Source organism: Camellia sinensis, chromosome 14 (genome assembly GCF_055761805.1).
Source record: "Camellia sinensis isolate YWXY chromosome 14, ASM5576180v1, whole genome shotgun sequence".
Taxonomy (NCBI): Eukaryota; Viridiplantae; Streptophyta; class Magnoliopsida; order Ericales; family Theaceae; genus Camellia; species Camellia sinensis.
In genome coordinates this window covers 103375913-103385843 of record NC_138974.1, presented here as the reverse complement: position 1 = coordinate 103385843, position 9931 = coordinate 103375913, and the positions used below count along the sequence as shown (strand labels likewise).

At 47.5% G+C, this 9931-nt stretch overlaps 31 non-coding genes and 1 pseudogene across 31 annotated transcripts; all 32 read right to left on the bottom strand.

Moving 5' to 3' along the window:
• Positions 1 to 190: 190 nt before the first annotated feature.
• On the bottom strand, positions 191 to 309 carry LOC145811188 (5S ribosomal RNA). The gene has a single exon (XR_014354736.1). It is a non-coding gene; the product is annotated as a 5S ribosomal RNA (ribosomal RNA).
• A 190-nt stretch (positions 310 to 499) lies between these two features.
• On the bottom strand, positions 500 to 618 carry LOC145811320 (5S ribosomal RNA). Its single transcript, XR_014354864.1, has one exon. It is a non-coding gene; the product is annotated as a 5S ribosomal RNA (ribosomal RNA).
• Positions 619 to 807: 189 nt separating this feature from the next.
• Positions 808 to 926, bottom strand: LOC145811425 (5S ribosomal RNA). Its single transcript, XR_014354967.1, has one exon. It is a non-coding gene; the product is annotated as a 5S ribosomal RNA (ribosomal RNA).
• A 189-nt stretch (positions 927 to 1115) lies between these two features.
• On the bottom strand, positions 1116 to 1234 carry LOC145810132 (5S ribosomal RNA). Its single transcript, XR_014353698.1, has one exon. It is a non-coding gene; the product is annotated as a 5S ribosomal RNA (ribosomal RNA).
• A 186-nt stretch (positions 1235 to 1420) lies between these two features.
• Positions 1421 to 1539, bottom strand: LOC145811729 (5S ribosomal RNA). The gene has a single exon (XR_014355263.1). It is a non-coding gene; the product is annotated as a 5S ribosomal RNA (ribosomal RNA).
• A 188-nt stretch (positions 1540 to 1727) lies between these two features.
• Positions 1728 to 1846, bottom strand: LOC145809863 (5S ribosomal RNA). The gene has a single exon (XR_014353431.1). It is a non-coding gene; the product is annotated as a 5S ribosomal RNA (ribosomal RNA).
• A 187-nt stretch (positions 1847 to 2033) lies between these two features.
• LOC145811968 (5S ribosomal RNA) lies at positions 2034 to 2151 on the bottom strand. Its single transcript, XR_014355496.1, has one exon. It is a non-coding gene; the product is annotated as a 5S ribosomal RNA (ribosomal RNA).
• A 188-nt stretch (positions 2152 to 2339) lies between these two features.
• LOC145810392 (5S ribosomal RNA) lies at positions 2340 to 2458 on the bottom strand. The gene has a single exon (XR_014353962.1). It is a non-coding gene; the product is annotated as a 5S ribosomal RNA (ribosomal RNA).
• A 188-nt stretch (positions 2459 to 2646) lies between these two features.
• LOC145812070 (5S ribosomal RNA) lies at positions 2647 to 2765 on the bottom strand. Its single transcript, XR_014355595.1, has one exon. It is a non-coding gene; the product is annotated as a 5S ribosomal RNA (ribosomal RNA).
• Positions 2766 to 2953: 188 nt separating this feature from the next.
• On the bottom strand, positions 2954 to 3072 carry LOC145811356 (5S ribosomal RNA). Its single transcript, XR_014354899.1, has one exon. It is a non-coding gene; the product is annotated as a 5S ribosomal RNA (ribosomal RNA).
• Positions 3073 to 3261: 189 nt separating this feature from the next.
• LOC145810796 (5S ribosomal RNA) lies at positions 3262 to 3380 on the bottom strand. Its single transcript, XR_014354351.1, has one exon. It is a non-coding gene; the product is annotated as a 5S ribosomal RNA (ribosomal RNA).
• A 188-nt stretch (positions 3381 to 3568) lies between these two features.
• LOC145811787 (5S ribosomal RNA) lies at positions 3569 to 3687 on the bottom strand. The gene has a single exon (XR_014355320.1). It is a non-coding gene; the product is annotated as a 5S ribosomal RNA (ribosomal RNA).
• A 188-nt stretch (positions 3688 to 3875) lies between these two features.
• Positions 3876 to 3994, bottom strand: LOC145810249 (5S ribosomal RNA). Its single transcript, XR_014353825.1, has one exon. It is a non-coding gene; the product is annotated as a 5S ribosomal RNA (ribosomal RNA).
• Positions 3995 to 4182: 188 nt separating this feature from the next.
• LOC145810927 (5S ribosomal RNA) lies at positions 4183 to 4301 on the bottom strand. Its single transcript, XR_014354478.1, has one exon. It is a non-coding gene; the product is annotated as a 5S ribosomal RNA (ribosomal RNA).
• Positions 4302 to 4489: 188 nt separating this feature from the next.
• Positions 4490 to 4608, bottom strand: LOC145812205 (5S ribosomal RNA). Its single transcript, XR_014355730.1, has one exon. It is a non-coding gene; the product is annotated as a 5S ribosomal RNA (ribosomal RNA).
• A 189-nt stretch (positions 4609 to 4797) lies between these two features.
• LOC145811475 (5S ribosomal RNA) lies at positions 4798 to 4916 on the bottom strand. The gene has a single exon (XR_014355015.1). It is a non-coding gene; the product is annotated as a 5S ribosomal RNA (ribosomal RNA).
• A 189-nt stretch (positions 4917 to 5105) lies between these two features.
• LOC145811804 (5S ribosomal RNA) lies at positions 5106 to 5224 on the bottom strand. The gene has a single exon (XR_014355336.1). It is a non-coding gene; the product is annotated as a 5S ribosomal RNA (ribosomal RNA).
• Positions 5225 to 5412: 188 nt separating this feature from the next.
• Positions 5413 to 5531, bottom strand: LOC145811089 (5S ribosomal RNA). Its single transcript, XR_014354641.1, has one exon. It is a non-coding gene; the product is annotated as a 5S ribosomal RNA (ribosomal RNA).
• A 188-nt stretch (positions 5532 to 5719) lies between these two features.
• Positions 5720 to 5838, bottom strand: LOC145811477 (5S ribosomal RNA). The gene has a single exon (XR_014355017.1). It is a non-coding gene; the product is annotated as a 5S ribosomal RNA (ribosomal RNA).
• A 188-nt stretch (positions 5839 to 6026) lies between these two features.
• On the bottom strand, positions 6027 to 6145 carry LOC145811985 (5S ribosomal RNA). Its single transcript, XR_014355512.1, has one exon. It is a non-coding gene; the product is annotated as a 5S ribosomal RNA (ribosomal RNA).
• Positions 6146 to 6335: 190 nt separating this feature from the next.
• On the bottom strand, positions 6336 to 6454 carry LOC145810853 (5S ribosomal RNA). Its single transcript, XR_014354408.1, has one exon. It is a non-coding gene; the product is annotated as a 5S ribosomal RNA (ribosomal RNA).
• A 189-nt stretch (positions 6455 to 6643) lies between these two features.
• Positions 6644 to 6762, bottom strand: LOC145810925 (5S ribosomal RNA). Its single transcript, XR_014354476.1, has one exon. It is a non-coding gene; the product is annotated as a 5S ribosomal RNA (ribosomal RNA).
• Positions 6763 to 6950: 188 nt separating this feature from the next.
• Positions 6951 to 7069, bottom strand: LOC145812341 (5S ribosomal RNA; annotated as a pseudogene).
• Positions 7070 to 7258: 189 nt separating this feature from the next.
• LOC145811474 (5S ribosomal RNA) lies at positions 7259 to 7377 on the bottom strand. Its single transcript, XR_014355014.1, has one exon. It is a non-coding gene; the product is annotated as a 5S ribosomal RNA (ribosomal RNA).
• Positions 7378 to 7566: 189 nt separating this feature from the next.
• LOC145811723 (5S ribosomal RNA) lies at positions 7567 to 7685 on the bottom strand. The gene has a single exon (XR_014355257.1). It is a non-coding gene; the product is annotated as a 5S ribosomal RNA (ribosomal RNA).
• Positions 7686 to 7873: 188 nt separating this feature from the next.
• LOC145811088 (5S ribosomal RNA) lies at positions 7874 to 7992 on the bottom strand. The gene has a single exon (XR_014354640.1). It is a non-coding gene; the product is annotated as a 5S ribosomal RNA (ribosomal RNA).
• A 188-nt stretch (positions 7993 to 8180) lies between these two features.
• LOC145811375 (5S ribosomal RNA) lies at positions 8181 to 8299 on the bottom strand. Its single transcript, XR_014354918.1, has one exon. It is a non-coding gene; the product is annotated as a 5S ribosomal RNA (ribosomal RNA).
• Positions 8300 to 8487: 188 nt separating this feature from the next.
• Positions 8488 to 8606, bottom strand: LOC145811984 (5S ribosomal RNA). Its single transcript, XR_014355511.1, has one exon. It is a non-coding gene; the product is annotated as a 5S ribosomal RNA (ribosomal RNA).
• A 190-nt stretch (positions 8607 to 8796) lies between these two features.
• LOC145810917 (5S ribosomal RNA) lies at positions 8797 to 8915 on the bottom strand. Its single transcript, XR_014354469.1, has one exon. It is a non-coding gene; the product is annotated as a 5S ribosomal RNA (ribosomal RNA).
• Positions 8916 to 9102: 187 nt separating this feature from the next.
• On the bottom strand, positions 9103 to 9221 carry LOC145811255 (5S ribosomal RNA). Its single transcript, XR_014354799.1, has one exon. It is a non-coding gene; the product is annotated as a 5S ribosomal RNA (ribosomal RNA).
• Positions 9222 to 9408: 187 nt separating this feature from the next.
• LOC145810254 (5S ribosomal RNA) lies at positions 9409 to 9527 on the bottom strand. The gene has a single exon (XR_014353830.1). It is a non-coding gene; the product is annotated as a 5S ribosomal RNA (ribosomal RNA).
• A 188-nt stretch (positions 9528 to 9715) lies between these two features.
• Positions 9716 to 9834, bottom strand: LOC145811225 (5S ribosomal RNA). Its single transcript, XR_014354770.1, has one exon. It is a non-coding gene; the product is annotated as a 5S ribosomal RNA (ribosomal RNA).
• Between the last annotated feature and the right edge of the window lie 97 nt (positions 9835 to 9931).

Below are 9931 nucleotides of genomic sequence, written 5' to 3'. Positions count from 1 at the left end.
GAAGATTGACCGCGACTTTATTGTTTTAAGCAGTAGACGGGGAAAAAAATGAAATTGAATTCAACAGTGTAATCTGGAAATGGTTTAAAAGGGAGAAGTTTGTCGAAAAGGAGGCAAAGGCGATTGAATGGGCTAAAAATCGGACAGGCTGTCCGGGGGAAAAAAAAAAAGGGGAGGGGGGGTGGAAAAAGGGGTGCAACACGAGGACTTCCCAGGGTGTCACCCATCCTAGTACTACTCTCGCCCAAGCACGCTTAACTGCGGAGCTCTGATGGGATCCGGTGCATTAGCGCTGGTATGATCGCACCCGAAGATTAACCGCGACTTTATTGTTTTAAGCAGTAGAAGAGGAAAAAAATGGAATTGAATGGAACAGGATAATCTGGAAATGGTTTAAAAGGGAGAAGTTTGTCGAAAAGGAGGCGAAGGCGACTGAATGGGCTAAAAATCGGACAGGCTGTCCGGAGGAAAAAAAAAAGGGGAGGGGGGGGTGGAAAAAGGGGTGCAAGACGAGGACTTCCCAGGGGGTCACCCATCCTAGTACTACTCTCGCCCAAGCACGCTTAACTGCGGAGTTCTGATGGGATCCGTGGCCTTAGTGCTGGTATGATCGCACCCGAAGATTAACCGCGACTTTATTGTTTGAAGCAGTAGACGGGGAAAAAAATGAAATTGAATGGAACAGGATAATCTGGAAATGGTTTAAAAGGGAGAAGTTTGTCGAAAAGGAGGCGAAGGCGATTGAATGGGCTAAAAACCGGGCAGGCTGTCCGGGGAAAAAAAAAAAAGGGTAGGGGGGTGGAAAAAGGGGTGCAACACGAGGACTTCCCTGGGGGTCACCCATCCTAGGACTACTCTCTCCCAAGCACGCTTAACTGCGGAGTTCTGATGGGATCCGGTGCATTAGTGCTGGTATGATCGCACCCGAAGATTGACCGCGACTTTATTGTTTTAAGCAGTAGACGGGGAAAAAAATGAAATTGAATGGAACAGTATAATCTGGAAATGGTTTAAAAGGGAGAAGTTTGTCGAAAAGGAGGCGAAGGCGATTGAATGGGCTAAAAATCAGACAGGCTGTCCGGGGAAAAAAAAAAAGGGGAGGGGGGGTGGAAACAGGGGTGCAACACGAGGACTTCCCAGGGGGTCACCCATCCTAGTACTACTCTCGCCCAAGCACGCTTAACTGCGGAGTTCTGAAGGGATCCGGTGCATTAGTGCTGGAATGATCGCACCCGAAGATTAACCGCGACTTTATTGTTTTAAGCAGTAAACAGGGAAAAAAATGAAATTGAATGGAACAGGATAATCTGGAAATGGTTTAAAAGGGAGAAGTTTGTCGAAAAGGAGGCAAAGGCGATTGAATGGGCTAAAAATCGGACAGGCTGTCCGGGGGAAAAAAATGGGAGGGGTGGTGGAAAAAGGGGTGCAACCGGAGGACTTCCCAGGGGGTCACCCATCCTAGTACTACTCTCGCCCAGGCACGCTTAACTGCGGAGTTTTGATGGGATCCGGTGCATTAGTGCTGGTATGATCGCACCCGTAGATTAACCGCGACTTTATTGTTTTAAGCAGTAGACGGGGAAAAAAATGAAATTGAATGGAACAGGATAATCTGTAAATGGTTTAAAAGGGAGAAATTTGTCGAAAAGGAGGCGAAGGCGATTGAGTGGGCTAAAAATCAGACAGGCTGTCCGGGAAAAAAAAAAAGGGGAGGGTGGTTGGAAAAAGGGGTGCAACACGAGGACTTCCCAGGGGGTCACCCATCCTAGTACTACTTTCGCCCAAGCACGCTTAACTGCGGAGTTCTGATGGGATCCGGTGCATTAGTGCTGGTATGATTGCACCCGAAGATTAACCGCGACTTTATTGTTTTAAGCAGTAGACGGTGAAAAAAATGAAATTGAATGGAACAGTATCATCTGGAAATGGTTTAAAAGGGAGAAGTTTGTCGAAAAGGAGGCGAAGGCGATTGAATGGGCTAAAAATCGGACAGGCTGTCCGGGGAAAAAAAAAAGGGGAGGGGGGTGGAAAAAGGGGTGCAACAAGAGGACTTCCCAGGGGGTCACCATCCGAGTACTACTCTCGCCCAAGCACGCTTAACTGCGGAGTTCTGATAGGATCCGGTGCATTAGTGCTGGTATGATCGCACCCGAAGATTAACCGCGACTTTACTGTTTTAAGCAGTAGACGGGGAAAAATATGAAATTGAATGGAACAGGATAATCTAGAAATGGTTTAAAAGGGAGAAGTTTGTCGAAAAGGAGGTGAAGGCGATTGAATGGGCTAAAAATCGGACAGGCTGTCCGGGGAAAAAAAAAAAGGGAGGGGCGGTGGAAAAAGGGGTGCAACATGAGGACTTCCCAGGGGGTCACCCATCCTAGTACTACTCTCGCCCAAGCACTCTTAACTGCGGAGTTCTGATGGGATCCAGTGCATTAGTGCTGGTATGATCGCACCCGAAGATTAACCGCGACTTTATTGTTTCAAGCAGTAGACGGGGAAAAAAATGAAATTGAATGGAACAGTATAATCTGGAAATGGTTTAAAAGGGAGAAGTTTGTCGAAAAGGAGGCGAAGGCGATTGAATGGGCTAAAAATCGGACAGGCTGTCCGGGGAAAAAAAAAACGGGAGGGGGGGTGGTAAAAGGGGTGCAACACGAGGACTTCCCAGGGGGTCACCCATCCTAGTACTACTCTCGCCCAAGCACGCTTAACTGCGGAGTTCTGATGGGATCCGGTGCATTAGTGCTGGTATGATCGCACCCGAAGATTTGCCGCGACTTTATTGTTTTAAGCAGTAGACGGGGAAAAAAATTAAATTGAATGGAACAGGATAATCTGGAAATGGTTTAAAAGGGAGAAATTTGTCGAAAAGGAGGCGAAAGCGATTGAATGGGCTAAAAATCGGGCAGGCTATCCGGGGAAAAAAAAAAGTGGAGGGGGGGTAGAAAAAGGGGTGCAACACGAGGACTTCCCAAGGGGTCACCCATCCTAGTACTACTCTCGCCCAAGCACGCTTAACTGCGAAGTTCTGATTGGATCCGATGCATTAGTGCTGGTATGATCGCACCCGAAGATTAACCGCGACTTTATTGTTTTAAGCAGTAGACGGGGAAAAAAATGAAATTGAATGCAACAGGATAATCTGGAAATGGTTTAAAAGGGAGAAGTTTGTCGAAAAGGAGGCGAAGGCGATTGAATGGGCTAAAAATCGGACAGGCTGTCCGGGGAAAAAAAAAAAGGGGAGGGGTGGTGGAAAAAGGGGTGCAACACGAGGACTTCCCAGGGGGTCCCCCATCCTAGTACTACTCTCGCCCAAGCACGCTTAACTGCGGAGTTCTGATGGGATCCGGTGCATTAGTGTTAGTATGATCGCACCCGAAGATTAACCGCGACTTTGTTGTTTTAAGCAGTAGACGGGGAAAAAAATGAAATTGAATGGAACAGGATAATCTGGAAATGTTTTAAAAGGGAGAAGTTTGTCGAAAAGGAGGCGAAGGCGATTGAATGGGCTAGAAATCGGACAAGCTGTCCGGGGAAAAAAAAAAAGGGGAGGGGTGTGGAAAAAGGAGTGCAACACGAGGACTTCCCCGGGAGTCACCCATCCTTGTACTACTCTCGCCCAAGCACGCTTAACTGCGGAGTTCTGATGGGATCGGGTGCATTAGTGCTGGTATGATCGCACCCGAAGATTAACCGCGACTATATTGTTTTAAGCAGTAGACGGGGAAAAAAATGAAATTGAATGGAACAGTATAATCTGGAAATGGTTTAAAAGAGAGAAGTTTGTCGAAAAGGAGGCGAAGGCGATTGAATGGGCTAAAAATCGGACAGGCTGTCCGGGGAAAAAAAAACGGGAGGGGGGGGGTGAAAAAGGGGTGCAACACGAGGACTTCCCAGGGGGTCACCCATCCTAGTACTACCCTCGCCCAAGCACGTTTAACTGCGGAGTTCTGATGGGATCCGGTGCATTAGTGCTGCTATGATCGCACCCGAAGATTAACCGCGACTTTATTGTTTTAGGCCGTAGACGGGGAAAAAAATGAAATTGAATGGAACAGGATAATCTGGAAATGGTTTAAAAGGGAGAAGTTTGTCGAAAAGGAGGCGAAGGCGATTGAAAGGGCTAAAAATCGGACAGGCTGTCCAGGGAAAAAAAAAAGGGGAGGGGGGGTGGAAAAAGGGGTGCAACACGAGGACTTCCCAGGGTGTCACCCATCCTAGTACTACTCCCGCCCAAGCACTCTTATCTGCGGAGTTCTGATGGGATCCGGTGCATTAGTGCTGGTATGATCGCACCCGAAGATTAACCGCGACTTTATTGTTTTAAGCAGTAGACGGGAAAAAAATGAAATTGATTGCAACAGGATAATCTGGAAATGGTTTAAAAGGGTGAAGTTTGTCGAAAAAGAGGCGAAGGCGATTGAATGGGCTAAAAATCGGGCAGGATGTCCGGGGAAAAAAAAAAGGGGGAGGGGGGGTGGAAAAAGGGGTGCAACACGAGGACTTCCCAGGGTGTCACCCATCCTAGTACTACTCTCGCCCAAGCACTCTTAATTGCGGAGTTCTGATGGCATCCGGTGCATTAGTGATGGTATGATCGCACCCGAAGATTAACCGCGACTTTATTTTTTTAAGCAGTAGACGGGGAAAAAAATGAAATTAGATGGAACAGGATAATCTGGAAATGGTTTAAAAGGGAGAAGTTTGTCGAAAAGGAGGCGAAGGCGATTGAATGGGCTAAAAATCGAGCAGGCTTTCCGGGGGAAAAAAAAAAGAAGAGGGGGGGTGGAAAAAGGGGTGCAACACGAGGACTTCCCAGGGTGTCACCCATCCTAGTACTACTCTCGCCCAAGCACTCTTAACTGCGGAGTTCTGATGGGATCCGGTGCATTAGTGTTAGTATGATCGCACCCGAAGATTAACCGCGACTTTATTGTTTTAAGCAGTAGGCGGGGAAAAAAATGAAATTGAATGGAACAGGATAATCTGGAAATGTTTTAAAAGGGAGAAGTTTGTCGAAAAGGAGGCGAAGGCGATTGAATGGGCTAAAAATCGGACAGGCTGTCCGGGGGAAAAAAAAAAGGGGGAGGGGTGTGGAAAAAGGAGTGCAACACGAGGACTTCCCAGGGAGTCAACCATCCTTGTACTACTCTCGCCCAAGCACGCTTAACTGCGGAGTTCTGATGGGATCGGGTGCATTAGTGCTGGTATGATCGCACCCGAAGATTAACCGCGACTTTATTGTTTTAAGCAGTAGACGGGGAAAAAAATGAAATTGAATGGAACAGTATAATCTGGAAATGGTTTAAAAGAGAGAAGTTTGTCGAAAAGGAGGCGAAGGCGATTGAATGGGCTAAAAATCGGACAGGCTCTCCGGGGAAAAAAAAAACGGGAGGGGGGGTGGTAAAAGGGGTGCAACACGAGGACTTCCCAGGGGGTCACCCATCCTAGTACTACCCTCGCCCAAGCACGCTTAACTGCGTAGTTCTGATGGGATCCGGTGCATTAGTGCTGCTATGATCGCACCCGAAGATTAACCGCGACTTTATTGTTTTAAGCTGTAGACGGGGAAAAAAATGAAATTGAATGGAACAGGATAATCTGGAAATGGTTTAAAAGGGAGAAGTTTGTCGAAAAGGAGGCGAAGGCGATTGAAAGGGCTAAAAATCGGACAGGCTGTCCAGGGAAAAAAAAAAGGGGAGGGGGGGTGGAAAAAGCGGTGCAACACGAGGACTTCCCAGGGTGTCACCCATCCTAGTACTACTCCCGCCCAAGCACTCTTATCTGCGGAGTTCTGATGGGATCCGGTGCATTAGTGCTGGTATGATCGCACCCGAAGATTAACCGCGACTTTATTGTTTTAAGCAGTAGACGGGAAAAAAATGAAATTGATTGCAACACGATAATCAGGAAATGGTTTAAAAGGGAGAAGTTTGTCGAAAAAGAGGCGAAGGCGATTGAATGGGCTAAAAATCGGGCAGGTTGTCCGGGGAAAAAAAAAAGGGGGAGGGGGGGTGGAAAAAGGGGTGCAACACGAGGACTTCCCAGGGTGTCACCCATCCTAGTACTACTCTCGCCCAAGCACTCTTAACTGCGGAGTTCTGATGGCATCCGGTGCATTAGTGATGGTATGATCGCACCCGAAGATTAACCGCGACTTTATTGTTTTAAGCAGTAGACGGGGAAAAAAATGAAATTGGATGGAACAGGATAATCTGGAAATGCTTTAAAAGGGAGAAGTTTGTCGAAAAGGAGGCGAAGGCGATTGAATGGGCTAAAAATCGAGCAGGCTTTCCGGGGAAAAAAAAAAGGGGGAGGGGGAGTGGCAAAAAGGGGTGCAACACGAGGACTTCCCAGGGGATCACCCATCCTAGTACTACTCTCTCCCAAGCACGCTTAACTGCGGAGTTCTGATGGGATCCGGTGCATTAGTGCTGGTATGATCGCACCCGAAGATTGACCGCGACTTTATTGTTTTAAGCAGTAGACGGGGAAAAAAATGAAATTGAATTCAACAGTGTAATCTGGAAATGGTTTAAAAGGGAGAAGTTTGTCGAAAAGGAGGCGAAGGCGATTGAATGGGCTAAAAATCGGACAGGCTGTCCGGGGAAAAAAAAAAAGGGGAGGGGGGGTGGAAAAAGGGGTGCAACACGAGGACTTCCCAGGGTGTCACCCATCCTAGTACTACTCCCGCCCAAGCACTCTTATCTGCGGAGTTCTGATGGGATCCGGTGCATTAGTGCTGGTATGATCGCACCCGAAGATTAACCGCGACTTTATTGTTTTAAGCAGTAGACGAGAAAAAAATGAAATTGATTGCAACAGGATAATCTGGAAATGGTTTAAAAGGGTGAAGTTTGTCGAAAAAGAGGCGAAGGCGATTGAATGGGCTAAAAATCGGGCAGGATGTCCGGGGAAAAAAAAAAGGGGGAGGGGGGGTGGAAAAAGGGGTGCAACCCGAGGACTTCCCAGGGTGTCACCCATCCTAGTACTACTCTCGCCCAAGCGCTCTTAATTGCGGAGTTCTGATGGCATCCGGTGCATTAGTGATGGTATGATCGCACCCGAAGATTAACCGCGACTTTATTTTTTTAAGCAGTAGACGGGGAAAAAAATGAAATTGGATGGAACAGGATAATCTGGAAATGGTTTAAAAGGGAGAAGTTTGTCGAAAAGGAGGCGAAGGCGATTGAATGGGCTAAAAATCGAGCAGGCTTTCTGGGGGAAAAAAAAAAGGGGAGGGGGGGTGGAAAAAGGGGTGCAACACGAGGACTTCCCAGGGTGTCACCCATCCTAGTACTACTCTCGCCCAAGCACTCTTAACTGCGGAGTTCTGATGGGATCCGGTGCATTAGTGTTAGTATGATCGCACCCGAAGATTAACCGCGACTTTATTGTTTTAAGCAGTAGGCGGGGAAAAAAATGAAATTGAATGGAACAGGATAATCTGGAAATGTTTTAAAAGGGAGATGTTTGTCGAAAAGGAGGCGAAGACGATTGAATGGGCTAAAAATCGGACAGGCTGTCCGGGGAAAAAAAAAAAGGGGGAGGGGTGTGGAAAAAGGAGTGCAACACGAGGACTTCCCTGGGAGTCACCCATCCTTGTACTACTCTCGCCCAAGCACGCTTAACTGCGGAGTTCTGATGGGATCGGGTGCATTAGTGCTGGTATGATCGCACCCGAAGATTAACCGCGACTTTATTGTTTTAAGCAGTAGACGGGGAAAAAAATGAAATTGAATGGAACAGTATAATCTGGAAATGGTTTAAAAGAGAGAAGTTTGTCGAAAAGGAGGCGAAGGCGATTGAATGGGCTAAAAATCGGACAGGCTCTCCGGGGAAAAAAAAAACGGGAGGGGGGGTGGTAAAAGGGGTGCAACACGAGGACTTCCCAGGGGGTCACCCATCCTAGTACTACCCTCGCCCAAGCACGCTTAACTGCGTAGTTCTGATGGGATCCGGTGCATTAGTGCTGCTATGATCGCACCCGAAGATTAACCGCGACTTTATTGTTTTACGCTGTAGACGGGGAAAAAAATGAAATTGAATGGAACAGGATAATCTGGAAATGGTTTAAAAGGGAGAAGTTTGTCGAAAAGGAGGCGAAGGCGATTGAAAGGGCTAAAAATCGGACAGGCTGTCCAGGGAAAAAAAAAAGGGGAGGGGGGGTGGAAAAAGCGGTGCAACACGAGGACTTCCCAGGGTGTCACCCATCCTAGTACTACCCCCGCCCAAGCACTCTTATCTGCGGAGTTCTGATGGGATCCGGTGCATTAGTGCTGGTATGATCGCACCCGAAGATTAACCGCGACTTTATTGTTTTAAGCAGTAGACGGGAAAAAAATGAAATTGATTGCAACAGGATAATCAGGAAATGGTTTAAAAGGGAGAAGTTTGTCGAAAAAGAGGCGAAGGCGATTGAATGGGCTAAAAATCGGGCAGGTTGTCCGGGGAAAAAAAAAAGGGGGAGGGGGGGTGGAAAAAGGGGTGCAACACGAGGACTTCCCAGGGTGTCACCCATCCTAGTACTACTCTCGCCCAAGCACTCTTAACTGCGGAGTTCTGATGGCATCCGGTGCATTAGTGATGGTATGATCGCACCCGAAGATTAACCGCGACTTTATTGTTTTAAGCAGTAGACGGGGAAAAAAATGAAATTGGATGGAACAGGATAATCTGGAAATGGTTTAAAAGGGAGAAGTTTGTCGAAAAGGAGGCGAAGGCGATTGAATGGGCTAAAAATCGAGCAGGCTTTCCGGGGAAAAAAAAAAAGGGGAGGGGGAGTGGCAAAAAGGGGTGCAACACGAGGACTTCCCAGGGGATCACCCATCCTAGTACTACTCTCTCCCAAGCACGCTTAACTGCGGAGTTCTGATGGGATCCGGTGCGTTAGTGCTGGTATGATCGCACCCGAAGATTGACCGCGACTTTATTGTTTTAAGCAGTAGACGGGGAAAAAAATGAAATTGAATTCAACAGTGTAATCTGGAAATGGTTTAAAAGGGAGAAGTTTGTCGAAAAGGAGGCGAAGGCGATTGAATGGGCTAAAAATCGGACAGGCTGTCCGGGGAAAAAAAAAAGGGGAGGGGGGTGGAAAAAGAGTTGCAACACGAGGACTTCCCACGGTGTCACCCATCCTAGTACTACTCTCGCCCAAGCACTCTTAACTGCGGAGTTCTGATGGGATCCGGTGCATTAGTGCTGGTATGATCGCACCCGAAGATTAACCGCGACTTTATTGTTTTAAGCAGTAGACGGGGAAAAAAATGAAATTGAATGCAACAGGATAATCTGGAAATGGTTTAAAAGGGAGAAGTTTGTCGAAAAGGAGGCGAAGGCGATTGAATGGGCTAAAAATCGGACAGGCTGTCCGGGGAAAAAAAAAGGGGAGGGGGGGTGGAAAAAGGGGTGGAACACGAGGACTTCCCAGGGGGTCACCCATCCTAGTACTACTCTCGCCCAAGCACGCTTAACTGCGGAGTTCTGATGGGATCCGGTGCATTAGTGCTGGTATGATCGCACCCGAAGATTAACCGCGACTTTATTGTTTTAAGCAGCAGACGGGGAAAAAAATGAAATTGAATGCAACAGGATAATCTGAAAATGGTTTAAAAGGGAGAAGTTTGTCAAAAAGGAGGCGAAGGCGATTGAATGGGCTAAAAATCGGACAGGCTGTCCGGGGAAAAAAAAAAGGGGACGGGTGGTGGAAAAAGGGGTGCAACACGAGGACTTCCCAGGGGGTCACCCATCCTAGTACTACTCTCGCCCAAGCACGCTTAACTGCGGAGTTTTGATGGGATCCGGTGCATTAGTGTTGGTATGATCACACCCGAAGATTAACCGCGACTTTATTGTTTTAAGCAGTAGACGGGGAAAAAATGAAATTGAATGGAACAGGATAATCTGGAAATGGTTTAAAAGGGGGAAG